This window comes from Chiloscyllium punctatum, chromosome 36 (assembly GCF_047496795.1).
Source record: "Chiloscyllium punctatum isolate Juve2018m chromosome 36, sChiPun1.3, whole genome shotgun sequence".
NCBI lineage: Eukaryota > Metazoa > Chordata > Chondrichthyes > Orectolobiformes > Hemiscylliidae > Chiloscyllium > Chiloscyllium punctatum.
The window spans coordinates 26214510-26239266 of record NC_092774.1 but is presented as its reverse complement, the minus strand read 5'-3'; the positions used below and the strand labels follow the sequence as shown (position 1 = coordinate 26239266).

Below are 24757 nucleotides of genomic sequence, written 5' to 3'. Positions count from 1 at the left end.
GAGGACCTTACCATTAAGTGAATAAGTCCTGCTAACATTTGCTTTTCCAAAATGCAGCACCCCACGTTCATCTAAATTAACCTCCATCTGATCAAGATCTCATTGTAATCTGAGGTAACCTTCTTTGCTGTCCACTACACCTCCAAGTTTGGTGTCATCTACAAAATTACTAACTATACCTCCTATGTTTAGACCTAAATCATTTGTATAAATGACAAAAGGGAGAGGACCCAGCACCGATCCTTGTGACACACCATTGGTCACAGGCCTCCAGCCTGAAAAACAACCCTCCATCACCAGCCTTCCAGTTCTGTATCCAAATGGCTAGTTCTCCCTGCATTCCAAGAAATCAAACCTTGCTCACCAGTTTCCCATGAGGAACCTTGTTGAATGCCTTACTGAAATCCAGAAAGATTACGTCCCTGCTCTGCCTTCATCAAATCACTTTGTTACTTCTTCAAAAAATTCAATCAAGTTCGTGAGGCATGATTTCCCACACATAAAGCCGTGCTGACTATCCCTAATCAAATCTTGCCTTTCCAATCACATGTAAGTCCTATCTCTCAGAACTTTCTCCAACAACTTGCCCACCACGGATGTCAGGCTCACCGGTTTATAGTTCCCTCGCTTTTCCTTACCACCTTTCGTAAGTACTGGCACCATGTTAGCCACTCTACGGTAGTCTTCTGGCACCTCACCTGTGACTATCAATGATACAAATGCCTCAGCAAGGGGCTAGCAATCACTTCCCCAGCTTCCCACTGAATTCTAAGGTACACCTGATCAGGTCCTAGGTATTTATGCACTTTTAAGCATTTCAAGACATCCAACACCTCCTTCTCTATAATGCAAACATTTTTCAAGATGTCACCATCTATTTCCCCACATTCTATGTCTTCCTTGCCCTTCTCCACAGTAAACACTGATGCAAAATATTCGTTTAGTATCTCCCCCACGTACTGCAGCTCCACACATAAGCTGCCTTGCTGATCTTTGAGGGGCCCTATTCTCTCCCTTGTTACCTTTTGTCCTTAATGTATTTATAAAAACCCTTTGGGTTATCCATGACTCTATTTGCCAAAGCTATCTCATGTCCTCTTTTTGCCCTCATGATTTCCCTCTTAAGTATGCTTGTACTGCCTTTATACTCTAAGGATTCACTTGATTTCTCTGTCAATACCTGATATATGCTTCCTTCTTTTTCTAAACCAGTATCTCAATTTCTCCAGTCATCCAGCATTCCCCAACCTACCAGCCTTTCCTTTCACCCTAACTGGAATATACTGTGTCTGGACTCTTGTTATCTCATAGTTGAAGGCTTCCCATTTTCCATCAACCTGCGAACATCTGCCCCCATCAGCTTTTGAAAGATCTTGCCTAATACCTGAGTCTTCCTCCAATTTAGAACTTCAAATTTTAGATGCGATATATCATTTTCAATCTCCATTTTTATGTTAATAGAATTATGGTTGCTAGTGTGCAAGTTTTGCACCCTCTCCAGTAGATACATCCACATTGTGAATCAGAAAATTTTCCTTGTACACACTTAACAAATTTCTCTATTTGGCGGATAGGTAAATGGGCAGGAGTTATACCTTGGGTCCACTCTTCCTTCACTTTCATCAACCCTAACCCCCATTCCCACCCCAATAATCCCAAGGCACTTTCATCTGCAATCGCAGAATATGTAACATCTGCCCATTTACCTCCTCCCTCTTCACTATTCAAGGGCCCAAACATACCTTCCAGGTAAAGCAGCACATTACCTGCACTTAGAGTCACAGAGTCATAGAGATGTACAGCATGGAAACAGACCCTTCGGTACAATCCATCCATGCCGACCATATATCCCAGCCCAATCTAGTCCCACCTGCAAGCACCCAGGCCCATATCCCTCCAAACCCTTCCTATTCATATACCCATCCAAATGCCTTTTAAATGTTACAATTGTACCAGCCTCCACCACTTCATCTGGCAGCTCATTCCATACATGTACCACCCTCTGCATGAAAAGGTTGCCCTTTAAGTCTCTTTTACATCTTTCCCCTCTCACCCTAGACCTATGCCCTCTAGTTCTGGACTCACCAATCCCAGGGAAAAGACTTTATCTATTCATCCTATCCTTGCCCCTCATAATTTTGTAAACCTCTATAAGGTCACCCTTCAACGCTCCAGGGAAAACAGCCCCAGCCTGTTCAGCCTCTCCCTGTAGCTCAGATCCTCCAACCCTGGCAACAGCCTTATAAATCTTTTCTGAACCCTTTCAAGTTTTACACCATCTTTCCGATAGGAAGGAGACCAGAATTTCACACAATATTCTAACCAATGTCTTGTACAGCCGCAACATGACCTCCCAACTCCTGTACTCAATACTCTGGCCAATACCAAACGCCACCTTCACTATCCTTCTACCTGCGACTCCACTTTCAAAGAGCTATGAACCTGCACTCCAGGGTCTCTTTGTTCAGCAACACTCCCTAGGACCTTACCATTAAGTGTATAAGTCCTGCTAAGATTTACTTTCCCAAAATGCAGCACCTCGCATTTATCTGAATTAAACTCCATCTGCCACTTCTCAGCCCATTGGCCCATCTGGTCCAGATCCTGTTGCAATCTGGGGTAACTTTCTTCGCTGTCCACTACACCTCCAATTTTGGTGTCATCTGCAAACTTACTAACTCTACCTCTTATGCTCACATCCAAATCATTTATGTAAATGACATAAAAAGTAGAGATCTTCCGTAATTACACTGGCACCACTCCCCACCTCTTCCTCCGCTACATTGATGACTGCATTGGCGCCACCGCGTGCTCCCGCGAGGAGGTTGAGCAATTCATCAACTTCACCAACACATTCCACCCTGACCTTAAATTTACCTGGACCATCTCTGATACCTCCCTCCCCTTCCTGGACCTCTCCATCTCCATTAGTGATGACCGACTTGACACTGACATTTTTTACAAACCCACCAACTCCCACAGCTACCTGGATTACACCTCTTCCCACCCTACGTCTTGCAAAAATGCCATCTCGTATTCCCAATTCCTCCGCCTCCACCGTATCTGTTCCCAGGAGGACCAGTTCCACCACAGAACACACCAGATGGCCTCCTTCTTTAGAGACCGCAATTTCCCTTCCCACGTGGTTAAAGATGCCCTCCAACGCATCTTGTCCACATCCCACACCTCCGCCCTCAGACCCCACCCCTCCCCGCCAACCGTAACAAGGACAGAACGCCCCGGTGCTCACCTTCCACCCTACAAACCTTCGCATAAACCAAATCATCCGCCGACATTTCCGCCACCTCCAAAAAGACCCCACCACCAGGGATATATTTCCCTCCCCACCCCTTTCCACCTTCTACAAAGACCGTTCCCTCCGTGACTACCTGGTCAGGTCCACACCCCACTATGACCCACCCTCCCATTCTGGCACTTTCCCCTGCCACCGCAGGAACTGTAAAACCTGCGCCCACACCTCCTCCCTCACCTCTATCCAAGGCCCTAAAAGAGCCTTCCACATCCATCAAAGTTTTACCTGCACATCCACTAATATCATTTATTGTATCCATTGCTCCCGATGTGGTCTCCTCTACATTGGGGAGACTGGGCGCCTCCTAGCAGAGCGCTTTAGGGAACATCTCCGAGACACCCGCACCAATCAACCAAACCGCCCCGTGGCCCAACATTTCAACTCCCCCTCCCACTCTGCCGAGGACATGGAGGTCCTGGGCCTCCTTCACCGCCGCTCCCTCACCACCAGACGCCTGGAGGAAGAACGCCTCATCTTCCACCTCGGAACACTTCAACCCCAGGGTATCAATGTGGACTTCAACAGTTTCCCCATTTCCCCTTCCCCCACCTCACCCTAGTTCTAAACTTCCAGCTCAGCACTGTCCCCATGACTTGTCCGGACTTGTCCTACCTGCCTATCTCCTTTTCCACCTATCCACTCCACCCTCCTCCCTGCCCTATCACCTTCATCCCCTCCCCCACTCACCCATTGTACTCTATGCTACTCTCTCCCCACCCCCACCCTCCTCTAGCTTATCTCTCCATGCTTCAGGCTCACTGCCTTTATTCCTGATGAAGGGCTTTTGCCCGAAACGTCGATTTCGCTGCTCGTTGGATGCTGCCTGAACTGCTGTGCTCTTCCAGCACCACTAATCCAGAATCTGGTTTCCAGCATCTGCAGTTATTGTTTTCACCACGTTAACACACCATCCTGTTCCCTGGCCAACATCTCTGTCTCAGGTTTGCTGCAGTGTTTCAGTGAAGCTCAGCACCAGCAGAACAAAAAACACCTAATTTTGCACTTGGGGACCATAGTCGAATTCAATAATTCCAGGGCCTGACCTCCATAATATCCTCGTCCCTACCACACACACCAAGCCTTGTTATCACATCGTCTGCGATTACACACTACCTATTGTTAGCTCCGAACAGTTTCCATTAACAGTTATTCACCCTCAAACGCAGATGGTTATCTACTCCTTTTCCTGTCCAACAGTTCTTCCCTCGGTTTGGGGTCTGTCCTCATCTATCGTTTACTGCGTCCGCCTTCCTCCCACAATATCTCCTGCATATAATTCGATATTTTCCCAATCACCATCAGTTCTGTGGAAGGGTAACCGACAACTACTGTTTTTTTGTTTCTGATATACAACATCCGCAGTTCTTTCAGTTTTTTATTGAGAGAGAGTTGGAAATTGTTTCGAGAGACAGAGGGAGAGGGGGGAGAGACAGAACAGACATGAACTGTTGATCTCCGTAGTTACTAAGAACATAATATCATTGCAGTGCGATCACTTCCCTTAATCATAAATAGAAGGGACTGGTCTTCCATGAGCCTGTGGCGCAACGGTAGCGCGTCTGACTCCAGATCAGAAGGTTGCGTGTTCGAATCACGTCAGGCTTACTGAGGTCGACTTCTTGCATTTCAAATCAAGAAAGGAGCACGTTCACTCGGGATATGTGTTGAGCCAAATCTTCGTTGCGGAAACTTTCGATCACACGTGAATCTTTGCTGTCAGTTTGATTTGTGAACACGGTGTCAGGGAGGTGGTGTGCCCATTGTTTGGGTAAATGCTCAGCTCCCCGGGTTCATCACGGGATTCAAACACAGCCGCCACCCTCTGGGCAGCCGCTTCGTTCAGTCGGTGACAGCGCGGTGTGAATAACACAATACCGATATTTTTACAACATAATCCAGAGACTCCCAGCTTTATGTTTCAATCTATCAGGAGAGTGACAGCGAGTTCAGATAGAAATGTTTCCCACCAACAGCAAATCCTTTCCTCTCACTGGACACAGTTAAAATTATCTTTATTCAACAGAACGAACGGAAACTACAGTCTGACGGCCCCTCTCCACATTAACGGAGAGCCTGAATTTTATAAACTGTCAGTCCAACCCAATGGCGGATATTTATTAGGTTCAAGCCACTTTTTGCCAAGTGTAATTGACCGAGAGGATGTTGCTGTGTGAAACAGCGAGGGGAATTACTGCAGGGCCTCCTGCGTATGGGACACACCGCAACTAATGTGTTTCACCTTCACCAGTTTATTCCTATCTCGGAGAAGAGAGGTTTGATGATTCGGATCATAGCAGCCAGACAGAGAACAGGAGAAGAGCTCTCAGACCTTCACAAGCTTGTCACCACAGATGGGTCATCGTGGCCCGTGTATCAGTATGGGATAGTAATCTGCATCTACTGACTGGAAGCACAGCAAATTGGAGTGCTGGTGGGACTATCACACAGGAGAAAACGGCTTCGACCTATCAACTGGAGTGGCTCCCAATGCGCAACTCCGCTCACCTCAACTGAATAACTGTAAACAAATTACTCAGTGATTCAGTGACTCCTATTTGAATCTGCATTGTGTCATGTACCTTCGAGAATGATGTCAAAACACCTTCATTGCTGTGATGGAGTATCCTGTTGGGCAGAATATATCCGTTGTCAAATTTCCTATGTTCTGTTGGTCCAACTCCGATTTCACTCAGAATCACGAAATGTGTGACAGCGCTGACTGAGGCCATGCAGCCCGCCTTAGCTCTGCTGGCTCAACACAATATGTAAATAAGTGTCTCATTCTGTCGCCTTCTCCCTGTAAATCTGCACATTGTTACATTGAACATGCCCACCGAATTCCCTTTTGTGTCCATTGAATCTGCCTCTTTGTCACTGTCAGACAGCGACTTACTGACCCCACTCCCTGTGCGAAAACGGTCTTCCTAATGTCACTTTTACTTATTTTCCTGATGACTTTAAATCTCTGCCAAATCGTTCTCGATCCTTTCAGGCCTGGGAGCATTTTCACTGCATTATTTCCTCTGTCTAAAACCCTCATGACGTGGAAAACTTCAATCAGACCAGCTTTCAGCCCTCTGTTCTCCAAAGAGAGCTGCCCCAAACTTTCCAATCTCCCTTCATTGCTGACATTCCTCAGGACGGTACCATTCACGTTAACCTGTTCAGCGCCGTCTGCAATCACTTCACTTCCCCGCTTCCTGAAGTATCACCCTCAGAATTGAGCGGAATACAGGTGGAGGATTCATTCAGACTCGGATTGCGCGGGCGAAAAATCTGCAATCCTTGTGTTCACTTTGAACAAGTGTTTCCCTTCGCCGTGTTCACTGCAATGGTACCTCTGTCCCATCCCTAATTCAGGCAGTCCGATCTGATTTAAAGAAGCGGCTTTTTTGAGGAAAGTGATTGCGCATTTATGCTCAAGTTAATTTAAGAAACGAGGGCTTGTTTGGAATTGGAACCCGGGATCTCTCCCACGACTGCATATGCTGGAAGACCCAAAGCTGGAATCACACCCTGAGACCAACGAGCCACATGCCCTGGGCACAGCCACCTCCTGAAGCAGCTGAGACTTGCTCAGTACGAAATACGTTGTGCATTGCTCCCAGAATCGCAAGTAGCGAAGAGTTTCAAGAACATCTGCTTCTCAATCTGTCTCCCTGCTCCCAGGACGCTGCTGTTTGTCCTGTCCCCAGGAACCGGGCTCTCTCCACTGGTGGATAATTGAACCATTTCGTTTCTACTTACAAGCTGTGCTGGTGGAAGGCAGAGCCCATTCACTCTTCTGCTCTCTCACACTATTACGTGAGGCAGGTTAAGTCAGTTACAGTCATGCGGAGGAAATGGGTAACTTTGAATTTGTTCCAAAGGTCTTGTTAACAGAGAGACAGAAAGATGCTGTGCTGTCGGGACAGAGAGAAATGGACTCCGGAGACTCTTCCCTCAGGTAAATTGGTATGAGTGCATTTTTGTGCAGCCTGCTTGGTGTTCAGAATTTGTCTTGACACAGCAATCCTGCAGAGAGTCTTTTATTACACGGGCGTTGGTTTCTTTACTGCAGGAAATGGACAAAAACAGCGAATCATGTGTTTCAACTTCACCGGTTCATTGCCGTCTCAGAGGTTTCACACTTTAGATCAGGACACACCGACAGAGAACAGGACAAGACAACTCAGAGCTCCACAAGCGTGCCACCTCAACTGTGTAAATTTGACTCGTGTATCGATCTGACGTATTTAGTTTAGATACGCGAAGCTTTGGGAAGCAGATGAAAAGGTACGGGGCAGAACAGAGGCACCGTTATACGGGAAAGTTGCAAAAAGCGACCTTGACTGGGTAGCAGGAGATGGCTTCGATCCATCGCCCACTGGGTTTGGGGCCCATCACACTCCCATTGCACCAGTGCACAGCAGGCTTTGCAAAGACAATATCAGCTTCTCATCTGGCGTGCAGCCTGCACGTTCGAGAATCACGTCAAAGATCTCTTCCACTGCTGCTGGGTCATTTTGTAGCGTTGACCTGTCGAGGCTGTGTAAATATGGACTTTGTTCAAATTCCCACATGCTGCTGGTTGAAGTGTGACTTCACTCATAATCACACAATGTGTCGCAGCACAGTTTCTGCTGCCTCTGCACAATAAGTCAATGAGTTCTTCTGTACTTATCATTCTCTTGCCTTCTCCCTGTAAATCTACACATTGTTACATTGAACATGACCACCGAATTCCCTTTTGTGTGTCCACTGAATCTGCCTCTTGGGTCAACGTCAGACAGGGATTTACTGACCCTAACCACTCCCTGTACGAAAACGTTCTTCCTAATGTCACTTTTACTTCTTTTCCTAATGAATCTGCCTAATCATTCTCAATCCTTTCAGGCGTGGGAGCATTCTCACTCCATTATTCCTGTGTCTAGACCCCTTATGGCTTGAAAAACGTCAATCAGGCCAACTTTCAACCTTCTGTTCTCCAAGGAGAACTGTCCCAACTTTCCAATCTCCCTTCATTGCTGACATTCCTCATACACGTTCAACCCTGTTCAGCTCTGTCTGCTATCACTTCACTTCTCCGTTTCCTGAAGTATCACCCTCAGAATTAAGCAGTAATGCAGCTGCAGGATTCATTCAGAGTCGGATTGCGCGGGCGAAAAATCTGCAATCCTTGTGTTCACTTTGAACAAATGTTTCCCTTTCGCTGTGTTCACTGCAATTGTAGCTCTGCCCCATCCCTAAATAAGGCAGTCCGATCTGAATTAACGAAGTGGCTTTTTAAGAAAATTGATCGGCATTTGTGCACAAAGCAATTTAAGAAAAAAAAGGGCTCGTCCGGGATTTCTCACAAATTCCCCTAAACGAACACCCGAAACGAGAATCATACCCCTGAACCAACGAGCCACAGACTCTTGCAGAGTTTCTCTGCCCCAATCCCTGACACCCGAGGCGCCCTCCCCTGAAGCAGTTGAGACTTGCTCAGTGTAAAATACGTTCTGCATTGCTCCAAGAAATGCAAACAGCAGAGGCTCCAGAACATTTGCTTCTCATTTCATCTCCCTGCGCCCAGGACGCTGCTGTTTGCCCCTTCCCCAGGAACCGGGATCTCTCCACTGGCCGATAATTAAACCATTTTATTTCTAAATTTTTCTCTGATACCCTAGTGGCCAGTATCAAGCGTTGTCCTCATCAACATTAGGTACAGAGAACAGGAGAAGACCACTCAGACCTCCACGAGTGAGTCACCTCAACTGTACACATTAGGCCAGTGTATCAATGTGAAATATTTACGTCGAAGTTTTTGGGAAGCACATCAGAAGGCGAGGTGCAGAACAGAGCGCCGTTAGACGGGAAAGTTGCTCAAGACGACATAGAATGAATAGGAGATAGTGGCTTCGCATCCCCGACTTCTGGGTTATGGTCGCAGCACGCACCCGTTGTGTCATTCTCCTCCATTGCATGGCAGCTTTTCCACAGATGTATTCAGTTTTTCATCTGGCGAGTGGCATGCACGGTCGACAGTGGCGTCAAAAGATCTTCACTGCTGTCGAGTCATATGCTGTTGTGCAGACATATCACTGCGTAATGTGGAGATGTGTTCCCCATGTAAACATAAAAGGCCCTGAGCTTCCAGTTGCCTGCACTTTAACCCTGTTCCCTGGCCAATATCTGTGTCTCAGGCTTGCAGTAATGTTCCACCAAAGCTCAGCTCCAGATAGAAGACTAACGCCTCATTTTCCACTTGGAGACCCTTTAGCCCTCCAGTCTTCAATATCGAGTTCAATAATGATAGGGCCTGAACTCCCCCATGTCCTTCACTCTCAACACCCCACACCCACCTCCCATTGTCCCAAGGCACTTTCCGCTGGAACCGCCGAATGTGTAACACCTGCCCATTTACCTGCTCCCTCCTGAATATCACAGGGCTCGAACATACCTTCCAGGTGAAGCAGCACTTTACCTGCACATTTGCCACAACCTAGTCTACTGTCTTCGCTGCTCACAGTGTCATTTCCCCAACGCAGCATGAAGTATAAACTGGGTGACTGCTTCGCAGAACATCTCGGTTCTGCCCGCAGAAAAAAGTGCCCGCCACTTTAGCACACCACCCTGTTCCCTGGCCAACATCTCTGTCTGAAGCTTGCAGCAGTGTTTCAGCAAATCTCAGCTCCAAATGGAAGACCAATGCCTCATTTTCCACTTGGAGACCCTATAGCTCTCCGGTGTTCAATATCAAGTTCAATAATGTTCGGGCTTGAACTCCCCCATGTCCTTGACCCCTACCACACACATACGAGCCCTTGTTATCACATAGTCTGCTACGACACACTACTTATTGTTAGCCACTAACGGTCTCCATTAACAGTTATTCACCCTCCCACACGGTTCGTTATTTACTCCTTTGTCCCGCTTACTGTTCTCCCTCTGAGCTGGCGGGAAAGAGAGCAATGTACACTGGAGACTCGGAGCCAGCTGTTTGTCCCATCCCCAGGAACAGGGCTCTCTCCACTGTCGGATAATTACCCCATTTTGCTGTTGCGCTGACGTGAGGAGACTGTGTAAATATAAACTCTTTCTAAATTCCCACCTTCCGTTGGTCGAACTGTGAGTTCACTCTGAATCACAACACGTGTCACAGCTCAGACTGAGGCCCACTCTGCTGGTTCTACACAAAAAGTAAATGAGTGTCTCTATTCTTGCCTTCTCCCTGGAAATCTGCACATTGTTACTTTGAGCATGTCCACTGAATTCCCGTTTGTGTCAATTGAATCGCCCCTTTGTCAGTGTCAGACAGGGATTTACTGACCCTAACCGCTTCTTGTGCGAGAACGTTCTTAGTAATGTCACTTTTACTTCTTTTCCTAATGCCTCGAAATCTCTACCGAATCGTTCTCGATCCTTTCGGGCGTGGGAGTATTTCTACTACATTATTTCCACTGTCTGGACCCCTCATGACTTGGAAAACTTCAAAACAAGGCAGCATTCAACCTTCTGTTCTCCAAGCAGAATGTATTTTACACTGAGCAAGTCTCAACTGCTTCAGGGGAGGGCGCCTCGGGTGTCAGGGATTGGGGCAGAGAAACTCTGCAAGAGTCTGTGGCTCGTTGGTTCAGGGGTATGATTCTCGCTTCGGGTGTTCGGTTGGGGGAATTTGTGAGAAATCCCGGACGAGCCCTTTTTTCCCCAATCTACCTTCATTGCTGACATTTGGCACCATTTTCACGTCAACTTGTTCAACGCGATCTGTAATCATTTCACTTCCCCAATCTGTACGTCAGACAGCCCAACCTCTTTTAACGAAGGTGCTTCTCGAGAAAATTGATCGGGCATTTGTGGCGCAAGTCAAGAAACTCGGGCTTGTCCGGAATTTGAACCCGGGACCTCTCGCAAGTCGGCGTAGAATTAGTGAGAATCATCCCACTAGACCAACGACCCACAGACCGCACCCGCATGCGCGTTCGACAATGTCGCCAAAAGATCTTCACCGCTATTGTGCAGACATATCGCCGATGTGCAAATATAAACTCTGTCTAAATTCCCACATTCTGTTTCTCGAAATGTGATTTCGCTCAGAACCACAAAATTTCAAAAATTGCAATGCTCAAACTTTAACAATGTGCTCTCAAGTCAGGGTTTTGTAACAGCAAAGATTTATTTTCTCTGTGACTGCCCTGCTTGCAAAAGGTATACGAATCCATTATAATTGACAGCAACTGAGTGTTAATTACTAAGTTTTTGATAGTACCGAGTTTCGTTTCAGGGTCAGAATCAAAAACTGTCATTAATTTCACAAGGGAATGGCTGTGAATGTTATCACTTGGTGTCCTGTTCATACAGATTCACCGATGCTAAGGCAAACCTTCTTAATTGTCTTACAGCATCCTGTTATCACTTGGTAAGCCCAGGTGTCCCTATCTTTTACATTCTTTAAGATGCCCCCCTTTTCTGAGCCTTGCTGTCTGTCTATTTTCTAGTGTAATAAATGTGTTCTATAATTCAGCATTACATTTAGTCTAAATGTTTAAAGACCAGTTTTAAGGCTATAGACCTTCTCAGTGACAATGATGACTTTTGTAGTCTCTTTTTACAGAGTATTTGATCTGAAAACTGAAGTTTAAAAATCAACAGATGAAGGAAAGCACCATCCTGCTCTCCCGCTCCCTGTGTTCTAACTTTGCTCGAACTAATTCTCCTGAAGGTGCTGATTTAGGATCTCACAGGGACAGAAAAGCAAAAACGTCAAAACTGACTTCTCTCTGAATTTTGGATAACCCCATCCGACAGATAATATCTTTCACAACACTAGGGTACTGCTGAGAGTGAGCAGGTCTGATTTTGGGAAGCAAAAACAAAAGGGTGTGTCAATTCAGGGTGAACCAGCTTCTTGATGAACAACCAGACATGAAATTGTTAACATCCTCAGGAGAAAAAAGGGTGGGTGTGGAGGAGGAGAGACATCAAGGCGTTAACACCAACACTCGAGAGAGAAACTAAACATACAGACATGGAAAGCATTGTTGGAAAGCCAGGGTCATGGAGGTATACAGCTCAGAAACAGACCCTTCAGACCAACTCGTCCGTACAGAAAAGATAGCCTACATCAATCTAGTCCCATTTGCCAGCACCTTAGCCAACAACCCTTTAAACCCTTGTTGTAATTGTACCAGCCCGCATCACTTCCTCTGACAGCTCATTCCTTTCACGCACCACCCTCAATGAAAAAGTTGCCCTTTTGGTCCCTTTTAATCTCACCTCTCCCCCCTCTCCCCCACCTCCCGCAATCCCCCAATGGTGAACCAATTACCCTCTCATTCTGGACTCCCCCATCCCCAGGAAAAGAGATGGTCTATTTACCTTATCCATGCCCCTCATGATTTTATAAACATCTATGAGGTCACCCCTCAGCCTCCCACGCTCCAGGGAAAACAGCCCTAACCTATTCAACCTCTCCCTATAGCTCAAATCTCCCAACCCTGGCAATATTCTTGTACATCTTTTCTGAATCCTTTCAAGTTTCACAACATCTTTCCAATAGGAGGGAGACCAGAATTACATGCAACATTCCAAAAGTGGCTGTGGTTCTGTTGGGCAATGGTAATTTAATTCCAAAATGTTAATTCCTTCACGAGAAGGGAATAATTTGCAATATAGCTGTGAGAGGCCCCTTGCAGAAGAGTGAAGAACTGATTGAGAGAACTTTCCATTAAGGTGGAGAGGAACAGAGTTGATTCTGATACTGGGGACTTAAGTCTAAAGCTAGAAAATTACAATGGCAGAGCTGCAACAAATGAGGGAACATTATTGAAAGAAATGAAAAACATTTAAAAAGCACCTGGAGGAACTGCAATAGTTGTTCCATCCTGCCTGAAAAATAAACACAAAAGGTGGCCCAGCCATGGCTAACAAGGGACATGATGGATAGTACTGGATCCAAAGAAGGGGCATACAAATTGGCTAAAAATAAAGCAGCAGACCTGAAGACTGGGAGCAGTCCACGTTTCAGCAAAAGGATTGATTAAAAGGGGAAAATGGGGTATGTGAAGACAAATAAAAGGATTAGTGAAAATAATTACAATGAGAACAGGCAAAGTTCTCACATGGAACGAAGAGATGGCAGACCAGCTAACCACATACGTTGCTTCTATCATCACAAAGGAGGGCGCAAGTAATATCTCTAAAATGTTGGGAAACACATGGTCCATTGAGAGCAGAACTGAGTAGTTGTGGGGAAATAGTGTTGGGGAAATTGATGGGATTAAAAGTTTACAAATCCCCAGCACCTGGTAGTTCAAACTCCAGAGTATGGACTCAGATAAGTCATCCAATTGTCAAATTTTGGGCTGATCGTAGCAGGACTTACACACTTAACGGGAAGGTCCTGGGGAGTGTTACTGAACAACCAGACCTTGGAGTGCAGGTTCATAGCTCCTTTGAAGTAGAGTCACTTGTAGTTATGATAGTTGTGGTTCTGTTCGCCGAGCTGGGAATTTGTCTTGCAAACGTTTCATCCCCTGTCTAGGTGACATCCTCAGTGCTTGGGAGCCTCCTGTGAAGCGCTTCTGTGCTGTTTCCTCCGGCATTTATAGTGGCCTGTCTCTGCCGCTTCCGGTTGTCAGTTCCAGCTGTCCGCTGTAGTGGCTGGTATATTGGGTCCAGGTCGATATGTTTGTTGATAGAGTCTGTGGATGAGTTCCATGCCTCTAGGAATTCCCTGGCTGTTCTCTGTTTGGCTTGCCCTATAATGGTAGTGTTGTCCCAGTCAAATTCATGTTGCTTGTCATCTGTATGTGTGGCTACGAAGGATAGCTGGTTGTGTCGTTTCATGGCTAGTTATGATAGTGAAGGCGGCATTTGGTATTCTTTCCTTTATTGGTATTGAGTACAGGAGTTGGGAGGACATGTTGTGGCTGTACAGGACTTTGGTTAGGCCACTTTCGGAATATTGCATACAATTCTAGTCTCTTTCCTATCAGAAGGATGTTGCTAGGGTTGGAGGATTTGAGCCACAGGGAGAAGATTAACAGATTGGTGTTGTTTTCTTGGAGAATCGGAGTCTGTATAAACCGTATAGAGGTTTACAAAATCATGAGGGGGAAAGATAGGATAAAGAGACAAAGTCTTTTCCCTGATGTGAAGGCATGTGTTTAGGGTGAGAGGGGAAAGATATATAAGAGTCCCAAGGGGCAACTTTTTCATGCAGAGGGTGTTGCATGTATGGAATGAGCTTCTGAGGAAGTAGTGATGGCTGGTGAAATTACAACACTTAAGAGGCATCTGGATGGGTATATGAATATGGGCCGGGTCCTGGCAAGTGGGACTCGATCTGGATTGGCATGGATGGGTTGGACTGAATGGTCTGTTTCCCTGCTGTACTCTTATGATGTTTGTCTTGAGTTTCCCATCTGAAACTTGTGACACCCACTAAACGAAATGTACAAAAGAGGTCACCGTGAGGACAAGATTAAAAGCTCAGGGGACAGTTCTACTTTCCGTGGAACACTTTTCTTATCTACTAGCTGGAAGTATTAAATTTCAATCCTACACATTATCCCTCCTCCTGCATTGAAATTCAAATGCACTTCCTCCTGTCTTTCCTGCACTCCTGGTGTTCTCTCTTTTCACCAGTCTACAAACTGAAAACAACATCAACACGTCAATACTCTCCAGGTCGCTGCGATCACCACTTTCTGTTCCAGCGCCACAAATTATCACATTCAATTCAAATTCACAGCCCGCCTACGTGTTTTTCAGGATCTCTCTCTCTCCCTCCCTTTTCCTGGGTTAAGGGCACACAGCCCAAGCTCAGCGCCAGGTCTCTCAAAGTGAAATGAGGAAATTCTAGTTGACACAAAGGCTGCCACGAGGTTGGAATTCTCTCCCGGAAATGACCGAATATGGTGCCTTTACCAAGATGGCCGCCCTCCCCAAGACAACATGCGCCTGACCCTCACAAAGATGGCGGCCGGTTGCCCGGGCAACCCGAGAGCTCCTTCGCCGGTGAAGTAAACACTGGGGCCTGTGGGGCTTCTATTGGAGGCCTCAGGCCTCCCCCTAGGAGTTTATAAACTCCCCAGTCTCCCTCCTCCCGCGGTTCCCAATCCTACCCTGTCTCACTGTCTCCTCTCCCCGGGGGCAGGAGCCAGGTCTTGGCGCTCGGGCCTGGCGACCTCCCCGGGATGTTTCTGAAACCTGGTCCTGTTCTGAAGGAGGATCACCGGGACCCGAAACCCGTCCTCACATTTCTCCCGACACGAGCTGCCGGACCTGCTCAGCTTTTCCAGCGGCTCCTGTTCTTGTTCCTTCAGCCGCCGGCGCCATCCCTCTCCCACAGTAACATTGTAAGTCTGGCAGCATCTGTAAGGAGAGAAAAGAGCTGACGTTTCGAGTCTAACTGACCCTCCAAAGGCTCCTTACAGATGCTGGATTAGTGGTGCTGGAAGAGCACAGCAGTTCAGGCAGCATCCAACCAGCAGCAAAATCGACCCGCACCAATCAACCAAACCGCCCCGTGGCCCAACATTTCAACTCCCCCTCCCACTCTGCCGAGGACATGGAGGTCCTGGGCCTCCTTCACCGCCGCTCCCTCACCACCAGACGCCTGGAGGAAGAACGCCTCATCTTCCGCCTCGGAACACTTCAACCCCAGGGCATCAATGTGGACTTCAACAGTTTCCTCATTTCCCCTTCCCCCACCTCACCCTAGTTCTAAACTTCCAGCTCAGTAACTGTCCCCATGACTTGTTCTACCAGCCTATCTCCTTTTCCACCTATCCACTCCACCCTCCCCTCCCTGACCTATCACCTTCATCCTCTCCCCCATTCACCCATTGTACTCTATGCTACTCTCTCCCCACCCCCACCCTCCTCTAGCTTATATCTCCACGCTTCAGGCTCACTGCCTTTATTCCTGATGAAGGGCTTTTGCCCGAAACGTCGATTTCGCTGCTCGTTGGATGCTGCCTGAACTGCTGTGCTCTTCCAGCACCACTAATCCAGAATTTGGTTTCCGGCATCTGCAGTTATTGTTTTTACCTCCTTACAGATGCTGCCAGAGTTGCTGAGATTTTCCAGCATTTTCTCTTTTTTTGGTTTCAGAGTCTAGCACCCCGGCACTACGCATGCGCCAGATCACGTATTTGGGAGTGAGACTGAGGGGTGCGTCATCACCAGCTGAAGGGGCGTGGTTAGAGTAGTTCTCCAAGAATTCGAAAAAAATGGGGGCAGGGTAATAGTTTTGCCCACCCCCAGCTACCTGACAGGTGGGTTTATTTTCAGTTTGAACAAAGTATGTTTTCAATTTTCAGCCTGTTCAGAAATGGTATTCCAGATCTCTGGAAAACTGACACATTGGGAAACTTTCAGACATAAACAATGGGATACTAATAAAATGAATAAAAGTAGGTAAGGTAAATTACAAAATATCAAAAAGAAAAGCAAACGCTTCTAGTCGTACGCTAAAGGGAACAGAGTAAATGTCGGTCCCTTGGAAGATGAAACCGGTGAGTTAATCGGGGGAATACTGAAATGGCAGAGCTTCTAAATTAATACTTTTCCTCAGTTTTCACCTTGGAGGACAGCAGTACCATTCATATTGGAATGGCCAAGTCAGAGGCCATAGAAAGCGTAGCACATAAACAATCAATGTCGATAGGTGCACCATGAGGATTAAGGGCAGACAAGTTCACTGGGCCTGATGGCTTACATTTAGGGTACTAAAGGAAGTAATGGCGGAAATAGCAGAAACATTAGTTACAATATTCCAAAATTCCCTGGACATGAGAAAGATTAATTGAGTGCCTTTAAGACTGAGATAGATTGATTCTTGATTGACAATGTGAACAAAGGTTATGGAGAGAAAGCGGGAGAATGGAGTTGAGAAACTTATCATCCATGGCTGAATGGTGGAGCAGATTCGATAGGCTGAATGGCCTGATTTCTGCTCCTATATCTTATGATCTTATGTTTCCAGTTGATTGGAAAAATGCTAATGTAACATCTGTAATTAAAAAGGGAGGGAGGCAATATATAGGAAATTGCAGACCAGTTAGTATAGTATCTGATATTGGGAAGGTGTTAGTATAATCAATTATAAAGGAAGCAATATCAGGACGTTTGGAAATTCAAAGCTCCATCCATCAGAGTCAGCATGGTTTTCTGAAGGGCAAATCTTCAAAGATATAACAAGCAAAGTGGATAATGGGGATCCTGTAGATGTAATATATCTGGCCTTCCAGAAGCATTTGTGAAAGTGCCACTCAAAAGGTCAATTCACAGGTGGGATCATATAGGATTAGGGGTGATTTATCAGCTTGGATAGGTGACTAGCTGATGGGCAGGAGACAGACAGTCTGAATCGATGGCTTTTTTTTCTGGATGGCAAGATGTAACTGTTGAGGTGCCACAGGGTTGGGTCCTTGGAGCCCAACTATTTACAATCTACATTAGCGACTTGGATACAGGGATAAAAGGCACGACAGCTTAATTTGCAGATGACAGAAAAATAGGCAGAATGGTAAATTGCAATGAGGAAATAAGAACCTTACAACTAGATATAGATAGGTTCAAAGAGTGAGCCAAAATTTGGCAGATGGAGTTTGGTGGATAAGTGTGAGGTCATGCATTTTGTACATGGCATTGCTGAGACCACACCTGAAGGATTTGTCCAGTTCTAAACCCCTTATTTCAGAAAAGATGTAGTGAGATAGTTCACAGGAGGTCCACTAGATTGATCCCACAGATGAGGGGGTTGTCGATTGAAGAGTAATTGAACAGTTTAGACCTATACTTTTAAGAATTTAGAAGAATGAGAGCAGATCAAATTTAGATATTCAAGATGATAAAAGATATGGATAAAGTAGACATGGAATGGGTGCTTGCTCTTGTGAGGCATTCTAGGATGAGAAGTCACAGACTTAGGATAAGGGGGAGCAAATTTAAAACAGAGTCTTGGGGAAACTACTTCTCCCAAAGGGTTGTGAATCGGTGGAATTCGCTCCCCCAAAGTGGTGGATGCTGGGACAGTGAGTAAATTTGAAGAGGTGTAAAATAGATTTTTAATTGATAATGAGTTGAAAAGTTATGGGGAGAAGGCAGGAAAATGGGGGTGAGGAGCATATCAGTCATGTTTGAATGGTGAAGCAGTAAGATTTACAGGGATGTTGCTGGGACTTGTGGTTTTGAGTTATAGAGAGAGAGACGCTGGGGTGTCATAGTTTGAGTAGTAACGTTATTAGAGGTTTATAAAATCATGAGCATCACAGATAGGACAAATAGCCAAGGTCTTATTCCCCAGGATGGGGGAGTCAAAAACTAGTAGGCATAGGTTTAAGGTGAGAGGGGGAAAGATTAACAAAGGACCGAAAGGGCAACGTTTTCACACAGAGGGTGCTGCTTGTATGGGATGAGCTGCCAGACGAAGTGGTGGTGGTTGGTACAATTACAATGTTTATAAGGTGTCTGGATGAATAGTCTGAGTGTAGAGGGATTTGGGCCAAATGCTGGAACTTGGGACTGGGTCAGTTTGGGACATCTGGTCAGCATGGATGAGTTGAACCAAAGGGTCTGTTTCTGTGCAGTGTGACTATGTCTCTCACTCTATGACCGAAACCAGACCTTTTTACTGATAATCTTCCTGTTGGTTTGTTTTAGTGCACTCAGGTTCAGGAGATTTGTGATGGATGAAATTGGCACATGTCCTGTATCCTGGAAATTCTGGAAAATAAAAATAAATAATTCTCTGTGAATGGTACAATCCTCTCCTTCCCCTCTGCACGCTCCCCCACCCCACCCCAAATGGTACAATCCTCCAATCCTTTCCACCCCTCCCCATGAATGATGCAATCCTCTCTCTCACCCATGTTGGGTGCAATTCTCCCGTCTCCGAATGGTACAATCCTTCCAACAGTCAATGGTAAAGTTCTCTCCTACCCACATCCGCCATGAATGAAACAACCCTCCCTGTCTGAACTGTAGAATTCTCCTCTTCCCATGTCCATGGGATGATTCTTCCTCACCCCCAGCCCCATGAATGACAGCATCCTTTTCATCCCCATTCGCCCCCCCACCACCCCGACCAGGAATGGAACAATCCTCCCTCTGAGAATTCTGACTTGTGACTCCCAAGTCCCTTTGTGTTTTCCATTTCCAAAGCCTTTCCCATTTTGAAAATAGTCTCTGCTTTTGGTATTGCTACCAAACTGCATAACCTCAGACTTTACCACATTGTATTCCATCTGCCCATTCTCCTGGCCTGTCCAAGCATTCCCAGCATGGACTCCACCTGTCCCATGCTGAAAAAGACCCTTTATGCCAACTCTCTGCCAACTGCCAGTCAGCCAATCCTCTATCCATGCCAGTACCTTGCCCCCCACACCAGGAACTCTTATTTCACAGCCACCTGCACAGCACCTTGTCAAAGGCCTTCTGGAAATCCATATCGCTCACGTCCACTGACTCTCCCTTTGTTTAACGGACTTATTACCTGCTCAAAGAACTCAAACAGATTTGTCAGACATGTCCTCTTCTTGTCAAAGCCATGCAGACTCAGTCCTGTTTTACCATGCATCTCTAAATATTCTTCATAATTCCTGTTGAGTTTACCCATTTTATCCTAAGTAAGCTGTTCTGTTCATTAGAATGTCATCAAGTTTTGGAAGTCATATTGCAGCTGTACAGGACATTGGTTAGGCCACTTTTGGAATATTGCTTGCAATTCTGGTCTCCTTCCTATTGGGAGGATGTTATGAAGCTTGAAATAGTTCAGAAAAGATTTACAAGGATGTTGCCAGGGTTGGAGGATTTGAACTATAGGGAGAGGCTGAACAGGCTGGGGCTGTTTACCCTGGAGAGTTGGAGACTGAGGGGTGACCTTATAGAGGTTTACAAAATTATGAAGGGCATGGATAGGGTAAATAGACAAATTCTTTTCCCTGGGGTCGTGGAGTCCAAAACTAGAGGGCATAGGCTTAGGGTGAGAGGGGAAAGATATAATAGAGACCTAAGGGGTAGCTTTTTCACACTAGGAGGGTGGTACGTGTATGGAATGAGCTGCCAGAGGAAGTGGTGGAAGCTGGTACAATTGCAACATTGGAGGCATTTGGATGGGTATATGAATTGGAAGGGTTTGGAGGGATATGGGCTGGGTGCTAGCAGGTGGAGCTAGATTGGGTTGGGATATTTGGTCGGCATGGACGAGTTAGACCGAAGGGTCAGTTTCCATGCTGTACATCTCTATGACTCTATAAGTTTAAAGATTTCATATTATGTATGTACATTCTCTTTGCCGCTTGTAATATTTCAACCTTCTGAAGAAGTCCTTCAAAAGATATTAGCACAAGGTATGAAACTGACTGTGTGACTACTTCAAGTGAAGGAGTTAGTAAGAATGAGAAAGGAGTGGCTGAATATCCAAACCTACCCATGCAACGGTCAAGAAGGCACAGCAATGCATTTTCTTCCACATGAGGCTAAAGAAATTCAGCATGTCCATAAGGATCTTCACCAACATTTACAGATACACCATAGAAAGCATTGTATCTGGTTGCATCACGGCCTACAACGGTAACCGCTCTGCCCAGGACCAGAAGAAACTACAGAAGGTTGTGTGCACAGTACCGTCCATCCTGGAAGCCAACCTTCCATCCATGGAATTCATCTTCACTTCTCATTATTGTGGAAAGGCTGCCAACATCATTCCCACCCCCCGGAATGATCTCCTACACCCTCTTCTGTCAGGCAGTAGAGACAGAAGCTTGAATACACGAACCAACAGTTTTGAGAATACCTTCTTCCCTGTCATTATTAGATTGTTGAATGGAACTCATGAATTTGAAATCTGATGTTGACCTTGCTTTTGTGCACCTTCTGTGCAGCCGTAACCCTAAACTCCTCACTCCGTCTATGCACAGTATGATCTGCATGTCCTTGTTTGCTAGGATCTGACTGTACTGCTCACAAATCAAAACTTTTGACTGTACTTAGGTACATAGGACTTAGAACAATACAGCACAGTACAGGCCCTTTGGCCCTCGATGTAGTGCCGGCCCTTTATCCTACTTTTTAGATCAGACTAACCTACATATCCTTCATTGTACTAACTTCTACGTGCCTATCCAAGAGTTGCTTAAATGTCCCTAATGTATCTGACTGTACTATCACCACTGGCAGTGCATTCCATGCGCCCACCATTCACTGAGTAAAGAACTTACTCTGACATCTCCCCTGAACCTTCCTCCAATAACCTTAAACTTATGCCCTCTTGTAATAGACATTTCTGCCAAGGCTATCCATTCTATCTATGCCTCTCAACATCTTGTACACCTCGATCAAGTCACCTTCATCCTTTTTCACTCCAATGAGAAAAGCTTTAGCTCCCTCAACCTTTCTTCATAAGACATGCCCTCCAGTGTAGGCAGCATCCTGGTAAATCTCCTCTGCATTCTCTCTAAACTTCCAGATCTTTCCGACAATGAGCAAACCAGAACTGAACACAACATTGTAAGTGTGGTCTATACAGGATTCTACAGAGCTGCAGAATAGCCTCACAGCACTTACACAAAGTCCTCCTGCTAATGAAAGCCAACATACCATATGCCTTCTTAACAACCCTATTATTTGCATGGCAACTTTGAGGGATCAGTGGACATGGACCCCAAGATCTCTCTGTCCCTCTCCACTGCCAAGAATCTTTGCCTTTAACCCTGTATTCTGCATTCAAATACGACCTTCCAAAATGAATAACTTCACACTTTTCCACATTGAACTCCATCTGCCACTTATCAGCCCAGTTCTGCATCTTGTCAATGTCTAATTGCAAACTAGAACAGCCCTCCACACTACCCACAACTCCACCAACTTAATGTGGGACATATGGCAATAAATCAAGTCAAAAAGCTCTCACAAAGAACTCTCAGAGGGAATCTGACCCCTGACCAGTGCTGTTTCTCATGGAGATCCAATATTCTTGTATCTATGTTACTGGAAGTTGGAGTTTGGGGTGAAGCTCAATCTTCATTCAGACAGAGAGGAGCAGCAGCAGCTTCCGAAGCTCATGGCCCAACTTCTGTATTCACTCAATGGAAGGGGATTGGGGGCAGGGGGCTCTTTCCAGTTCTTCAGGGTTTCCCAAAGGTTGGCAAAGGCGAAAGTGAGGACTGTAGATGCTGGAGATCAGAGTCTACGTTACAGTGGTGCTGGAAAAGCATAGCAGATCAGGCAGCTTCCGAGGAGCAGGAAAATCGACATTTTGGGCAGAAGCCCTTCATCAGGACCAAAGATTGGTCTGCTGTCCATCAGAATGATGTGGGGCGGACCCCATTCTGATCTCACACATGCACACTGCCCATGACTGATAGTGCGGTTTCTGCAGTGCATGAGATTGTGGGAGATATAGCCGTCAGTAATGAGGTGAAGTGAAGTGTCACACATGCCGTCTTATTCATACAATTCACGTGGTATTGAAGTACACATTAGGAGCAAACCTTTAATCAATTTTAAATGTATACACTGAATGAAACACTATAGGTGTTTAACTCTAAATTCTATTTCCAATTCAGTGCCAGTATATTGCTCCTTATCTCTCCTCAAATAAGGACCGAATCAATGCCCTCCATCCGTCCCTCCTTAACATTAATTTGTTTTAGTTTGCACAATTCAATGATCTGTTTCAACAATGTATTAAAAGTTACTCGTGGTAGATGGGAGTTGCTGGATGGGCAGCATTTTGTTCCCCTTGTGATGGTGGTGGGCTGCCTTCTTGAACCGTTGTGGTCCACATGTTGTATGATGACCCACAATGCCCTTACGAAGGGAATTCCAGGATTTACACCCAGCAACACAAACAATAGTGATACGTTTCCAAGTCAAGATGGTGAGTGGCTTGGAGGGGTACTTTCAAGAGATTGTGTTCCCAAGTATCTGTTGTCCTGGTCTTTCTAGATGGAAGTAATTGTTGGTTTGGAAGCTATTTTCTAAAGATCTTTGGTGAATTTCTGCAGTGCATCTTGTAGATAGTACACACTTCTGCTTCTGAACAGTGGGGCAGAGGGAGTGGAACATCGCACCAATCGAGCAGGTTATTTTGTCCGAGATCATATCAAGTCTTTTCTTGAAAACTGTTGAAGCTGCATCCATCCAAGCTGATGGGAGAGTATTCCACTACATTGCTGACTTGTGCGTTGTAGAAGATGGACAGATGAAAATATTTGACAAATACACTGCTTCCACAAGACCTAGTGTTCCCAAAGTTAAAGTATTTTTAATAACCCCTTTATATTTTCCAAAATTTCTGGGACTGGGGAGTTGCACCACTTTTACCCACCACAAATCTCCTGAGACTGGGTGCACTAAAAAAAATTCCAGCAGGACGATTTTCAGTAAAAATTATCAACTTATAGAGTGACACTGCATGGAAACAGACCCTTCGGTTCAACACATCCACACTGACCAATTGTCCAAATCTGACCCAATCCGAATTTCCAGCATTTGGCCCAGATCCCTCTCAATCCAAATTATTCATCCTTTTAAAAGTTGTAATTGTACCCAACTCCACAACTTCCTCTGGCAGCTTGTTCTACACCTACACAACCATCTGCATTAAAAGGTTGCCCTTTAGGTCCCTTAATCCACACCCTGCCACCCTGTGACAGCACCTCCTGTCCATTCAAGCCTGTCACCCGCACTGCCCCCGTCTCTTCCCCTCCCCCGCCACACACAGCACTCCCTGTCCATTCCACAATGCCACCCACAGTGCCCCCTGGCCATTCCTGCTGGCACCCACTGCAACCCCATCCATTCCCCATGCCACCTACAGCACCCCCATCTATTCCCTATGCCACACAAAGCGCCCTCTGTCTAGTCCCCCCACCACTCACAGCACCCTCTGTCCAATTGCCCATGACACCCAAAGCTCTCCCAGTCCATTGCCCTCCACAGCGTCTCCTGTCTATTCTGCTCTGCCACAAACAGCGCTCCTTGTCCAATCCCCTGCCACCCACAGTGCCCCTTGTCCATTCACCCACGTCACCCACAGCACCCCCTGTCTATTTCCCCAACCACCCCCAGCACTCTCTGTCCATTCACCCCCACAATCCACAGCATCCCCTGTCCAGCCTGCCTGTATTCCTGATGAAGTGCTTTTGCCCGAAACGTCGATTTTACTGCTCCTCGGATGCTGCCTGAACTGCTGTGCTTTTCCAGCACCACTCTAATCTCAATTTTGGCCCATGTCCCTCTAAACCCTTCTGTCCAGATGCCTTTTAAATATTGTACCAGCTACCACGACTTCCTCCGGCAGCTCATTCCAAACACGTACCACTCTCTGTGTGAAAAGTCGCCCCTTCGGTCCCTCATAAATCTTTCCCCTCTCACCCTAAACCTATGCCTTCTAGTTCTGAACTCGCCCCACTACCCTGAGGAAAAGGAATAAAAACGTTGAGCTGCCAAACAGAATGCAAAAGG

General features: G+C 46.1%; 1 protein-coding gene, 1 non-coding gene and 1 pseudogene across 2 annotated transcripts in view; 2 read left to right on the top strand and 1 right to left on the bottom strand.

Moving 5' to 3' along the window:
- The window catches only part of LOC140460903 (uncharacterized), a 261829-nt gene that overhangs the window by 179071 nt on the left and 58001 nt on the right, over nucleotides 1-24757 (bottom strand). The window lies entirely within an intron of this gene.
- Nucleotides 1-24757, top strand: part of LOC140460049 (uncharacterized) — a 95986-nt pseudogene that overhangs the window by 63147 nt on the left and 8082 nt on the right.
- Nucleotides 4847-4918, top strand: trnaw-cca (transfer RNA tryptophan (anticodon CCA)). The gene has a single exon. It is a non-coding gene; the product is annotated as a tRNA-Trp (tRNA).